Genomic DNA, 5,571 nt, shown 5'->3' on the forward strand with positions numbered 1-5,571 from the left:
GTAGTCATTGAGCATTTAATTATCCAGAAATATCTCCAGCACCTTTTAAAGCAGGAGTAGCCAGCCCCCAGTCCTGGGCCTGATCCATACACACCCACACACCAAGTAATTATAATATCTTGCCGGACCTAAACTTTGGCAAAATGAAAAAATACCGATGCAGCCCTGGGCAGAGACACTGTATTTAAAACTCTCCTCCTGTCCTGGCACTGCAATGGAAGTTCGAATCCACTGCAGTGATGCTATGAATGTGTCCCTGTGTGTGGTTTGTGTAGCATGTGGGGTGCCCACACCCACTTATGACAACACTCATGGCTAGTATAATGGAGAATGGTCAAAGCCAGGTGAGCATCACCCTTGGACCTTGGAAGGGGTCTGCCTAGCCCAAACTGAAGCTATGGAAGCGAGTGGTTATTGCCTGATCTTGTGGTAGCAATTACAAACTGTGTAAGGAAGTACTTCACTTTGCCCGTCCTGAGTCTCCTCTCCATCTGCTTCATGGCAGGACCCTGAGCTCTGTTGTTATGAGAAAGGAATAAAAACATCTCTCTGTCCAGTTGATCCTCCGCTACTAATCTTCTCATTAAGAAATTTACAATAAGCTTCAGAGAAATTGCAGTTGCAAATACCTAAAAAGAAATGTGCTGACTCTTAGTCTTGTCTGAAAGGCATACTCTCTTCCCTCCCCACACTGCAATTCCAAATGCATGGATGTTGGTTGGAAGTTATGAGGTGAGAGAAAGGCAATCTGCAAATATTTAGAAGCATTCTTCTTTCGTAGTAGATTTGCATGCTCCAGAGCTCTGCACTAAAAAGAGGTTCCGAGGTTACACTACAATGATCTCTGCCAGTTAGCAGAGCCAGGTCAGGAGCAGCCCAGAACCTGAGACCTAGGGGTGGCCCCTGGTGAGGGCACACAGATGGGCCCTGGAGAGGGGAGGGCAGGAAGGCAGACTAGCCTATGCTATAATTTGCAGCCAGCTCCTGCTGGGCTGAATCTTGAAAGTTACATGCACAGTCTTAGTATTTTTTTTTTTAAGGTATTAAAGGCACTCTTGTTCATTTCAGTCAATCAGTCATTTTATTTGTATGCTACTTTTCCAAAGTTAAAATAATGTTCAAGGCGACTTAAAGCATATAAAAAAATTACGCAGCTACAAACATAACAAAAGTAGTCATGAACAATAAACAAAATGTCAAAAAGTACACAATCAAATTCAACATTACCACATAAATCATATGATCCAAAATTAATATACAAAAAATTAAAAGCAACAGCAGCCACACCGCCACACCTGGAGAGTCAAGCCCTCAACCTGCCACCAAGAAGGAGCCAGGGAAACCTGGAGACCTCTGGCCAGGAAATAATTCCTCATGCCTTCTGCATAGGAGGATTTGGGGGAAGCAAACTGATTTTCTTTGCAGCAGCAGGAGCAGCAGCAGAATGCTGTATCTTACTAAGTATGTTCTTAGTTTAAAGTCAGTTTACTGTCATCTAGTGGTAGAAAAATGTGTTGTGTCTCCTCCCTACAGTTAAAACAGTTCCATATTTGCAATTACTTGAACAGTTGGAAAATCTTGGATAAAATGAAAACAAACAAACAAACAACACTTATTAACCTCCAGAGCAGGGGTCAGCAACCTTTTTCAGCCGTGGGCCAGTCCACCGTCCCTCAGACCTTGTGGGGGGCCAGACTATATGGGGGGGGGGGATGAACGAATTCCTATGCCCCACAAATAAACCAGAGATGCATTTTAAATAAAAGGACACATTCTACTCATGTAAAAACATGCTGATTCCCGCACCATCCGTGGGCTGGATTGAGAAGGCAAATGGGCCTTAAGTTGCCTACCCCTGCGCCAGAGGGAGTTAATGTATCTGGTTTCCAGAACTTTTTTCAGCTGGAACTCACAGGAACTCAGTTCTGGCACCTCTCAGGTGAGCACTATTGCCATAATAAGAGAACAAGGGAGGTGTTCATGATGAGTTCTGGCACCTCTTTTTCTAGAAAAAGAGCGCTGCTGGTTTCAGTTATGTGGCAATGAAGTTCATCTACCCCGTAACTCTTTTTGTTGCATATGGAGTAGAGGCTGCTATTTATTTATGTACAACATTTATATCCTGCTTAGTCTAGATAGAATAAAATATACATTTTACTAATACTACAGTTATCATCATTATTATTATTTTAAAGCTATACATAATGGCAACATCAACCAACCAACCAACCAATGTATAACTACAGAGCCTACCTATAAACATCCCAAACTGAACACCAACCATGTTTTGAGCAGATACCAGAAAGCAAAGAGAGAGAGATGGTGCCCTCTGTGTCAGGGGTGGGGAATTCCACAACTGAAGGGACACATCAGAAAAGGACCTCTCTGGTTATTGCACAAATGGATAGCTCCTGCATGGATTACCTTGTCCCATATGTGCTTCCTTGGCCACATCAATCCACGGGACTGACACTTGTACAATTGTCACATAATGTTCATTTCACACCTGTAAGGAATCAATCTTGCAGCATGGCAGCAACTACACACTGGAACTCCACCTGCATTGTGTTATTTTTAGTGCCTGCTGAAAACTTTTTTGTTTAGGCAAGCCTACTTGTGAAGCTGACCTGTATTTTAATATACATTTTTTTGCTGGTTTTATGTATATTTTGAATTTCTTAAGGTCAGCTTGCAGGTGTTGCTCCTTATGAGGACATGGGTGCAGCTGCAGCCGAGCCCCTTGCCATCCTTCTGGCCACAGGAGTGTAGCTGTCCAGGGCTGGAGCTGGGGTTTTCTCTTCCTGTCCCTGCAGTCAGAGGTGGGGGCTGGCTTAATACAGCAGAAGAGATGCAGGTGGCACTGTGGTCTAAACCACTGAATCTTTTGACCTTGCCAATTGGAAGGTTGGCAGTTCGAATCCCTGCAATGGAGTGAGCTCCTGTTGCTCTGTCCCAGCTTCTGCCAACCTAGCAGTTTGAAAGCATACCAAGTAGATAAATAGCTACTGCCATGGCAGGAAAGTAAACAGCATTCCGTGCGCTCTGGCTTACATTCCCAGCCCCCCTTTTTATTTATAGAAATTTGGAAAATACATAATAATTCAACATTTCAAATTTAATATTCAATCAGCCAACCTAGGACTTCCCCTCCATCCCTCCATGGTTTCCCCAAATTCCAACTTTTGCTGCATATTATAATTACTCTTCTTCGCACAAAACCCCCCTCCATGATACTTTCCACTGCTGTTCTTACTCAAATCCAAGTTGTTTACAGAGTTTTTAAATAATCCACAAACATTTCCAGTCCTCCTTAAAGTCAGTCTCTTTTTAATCTCTATTTTTGCACGTCAAACTTGCCAATTCTATATATTCTGTCAGTTTCAGCTGCCATTCTTCTTTAGTAGTTACTACCTCTTCATGCCATTTTTGTGCATACAGTATAATGTTTGTGCTGCTGTTGCTGCATAAAAAAATAGATTTACCTTTTTTGTGGGGACATCTGTTCCCGTTATCCCTAATAAAAAGGCTTCTGGTCTTTTTGGGAGGGACACTCCCAGCCCCTGTGACACCTGGGCCTCCAGTGACAAAGATGAATAGAGGAGCACTGCAGACTACGATCTGTTCCTTCAGGACTTGTGCAAGTCCCATTCGCAACAGGTCGTTTAACTCCCAGACCTTGAAAACCTCTATGTCACAGAATCTCTAGAGTATCTGGATTAATGTTCATTTTCTTGGCCCTCATCCAGCTCATTAAAATGACCAGATAGTGGCCCAAGACCTGCATGGCTTCCCTTGGCTCACATGACAGAGGTATATAGCTTGGCATCATCTTGCTTACTCTAGACTCTAGGACATGCCTTGGTGTGAGAGAGGGTGAGTGGCAAATCCCAGTTATTGGCCACGTCCACCACTTAGCGCACAGCCCCTGAAGGAGCAATGATGGAAACGTTTAGTCACCCCTGCTCTAGAGCAGTTTCATTAAGATCAACAGGGCTTTTCTGGAATAGATGAGCTGTGGGTTGCAATTGTAAATAGAGCTAAGCATTTAACCTAGCTGTCAAGTCACCTCAAGAGCTCACACTTTTGCATGTCAGGTAGAAAACCACAGGCAGCTAGAATGATGTTATCAAGAAGTCCTGGCCCTTGAACTTCCTTCAACCACCAGTTGTTAGACTCAGGGCACCATCTACAATTGGCAGCTTCCTTTTGATCATCCATGAATAGCACCTTGGAATACCCATGTGCAGATGACTGAGTGAGCATGCAGGTATGCAGTGGTGCACATCTTTTCATGGATGCGCTCAGTGATGTAATTTAGTTCCTCCCCAAGTTGAACATCTTCAAGCTACTTATTCCTAAGTTAGCAGGAATAAGACAGATGCAAAAAGAGCTTTCACGTATATTATCTTATTATGGTATTTGTCGCTGTGCTGCCTGGTTCTATGAATGTTCACTTAGGAGAACTTTTCAGTGGGGCCAGTGGGTCTCATCCCATGTAAGGGTACATAGAATTGCCATTTCTCTGCCCTCAGAATGTTCATCTGTGTTGCTTCCTGTCCTGGGCATCTAGGATAAAACAGTAGAAAATTCTAAATAAATGGATAAATCTCACTGCATTGATGTAGCATCATGGCTCTTAATTATTTCATTTTTCCTTCAGACTAGTGAGACTAGCCTGCTTACTAAAGCCTCTTGTAAACGTGGAGCTAGTTTTAAAAAATAACTTCACTTTGTGTGTTAACAAAGAAGCCTGAGCAGAATAATTTATTGGAAGAGTTCCGGCCCCTCAAAGTCCTGCATTTATCACCAGTTTTAAATTTTCCTTTTTTTTCTCTCAAACAGAAACATCACATCAGTCTAAAAGACGAATTACTGTTTGCACTTAATACTAAGCGCAATGAGTTTATATTTGAAAACCAACTTGTGAGAGCTTAAGTAAACTTGCGAGGAGAGAGCGGGGTGGAATCAGAAACATTATTTTATTAAGAAACAGCCTCTGGCTTCTCTCTCGGTTGGCGGGCGCTGGTGACCTCTGAAAATGATGTATAAAGTAGCACATGAGTTAGAGAGAATAGGCAGAGAGGGACGCGAGGGGCTTCCTGGCGCCGACTCTGCGAGAGGACTCGGGCGAAGAAGCGCTGAATCGCACCTCCTGGCCTTTGCTTCCCGTTTCAGGGGCCTGCGAGCGAGACTCGTGTTTCTCTAATGCCCCCGAACGTTGCATTCCTCATCAGGGCTTATTGTGTGGCTTGCCAACAAGTCCCAACTCTCCTCAGCTTAATTTTCCTCACACTGTCGCTAGAGATATACTGTGCAGTATATCACTAACCTTAAATTAAACTAAATTGAAACGCCCGTTACAAAAATGGCGGAGTCGTGGCCTTCCCTTCGTAGGAGCAGCAACCTTACAAAGTCAGAAGGCCCTGCCCACAACAAAGATGGAGGCTCCGTCGCTTCCCCTTCCTCGGAGAAGCAACTACTACAGTGCAGTATACGAAACTTCCAACCCCAGCCCGGGACAAAAATGGCGGGTTCGCGCTCCCCTCACTAAGCCCCCCAGGGACGTAGCGA

General features: G+C 43.9%; 1 long non-coding RNA gene across 1 annotated transcript; it reads right to left on the reverse strand.

The window, feature by feature from the left end:
- Window positions 1-1,427: 1,427 nt before the first annotated feature.
- LOC310832227 lies at window positions 1,428-5,531 on the reverse strand. The gene is made up of 2 exons (XR_014558171.1): window positions 5,330-5,531; window positions 1,428-4,566 (listed from the first exon to the last, which is right to left on the reverse strand). It is a non-coding gene; the product is annotated as an uncharacterized lncRNA (long non-coding RNA).
- Between the last annotated feature and the right edge of the window lie 40 nt (window positions 5,532-5,571).

Source organism: Podarcis gaigeae (assembly GCF_964106915.1).
Source record: "Podarcis gaigeae genome assembly, chromosome: 15".
Classification (NCBI taxonomy): domain Eukaryota; kingdom Metazoa; phylum Chordata; class Lepidosauria; order Squamata; family Lacertidae; genus Podarcis; species Podarcis gaigeae.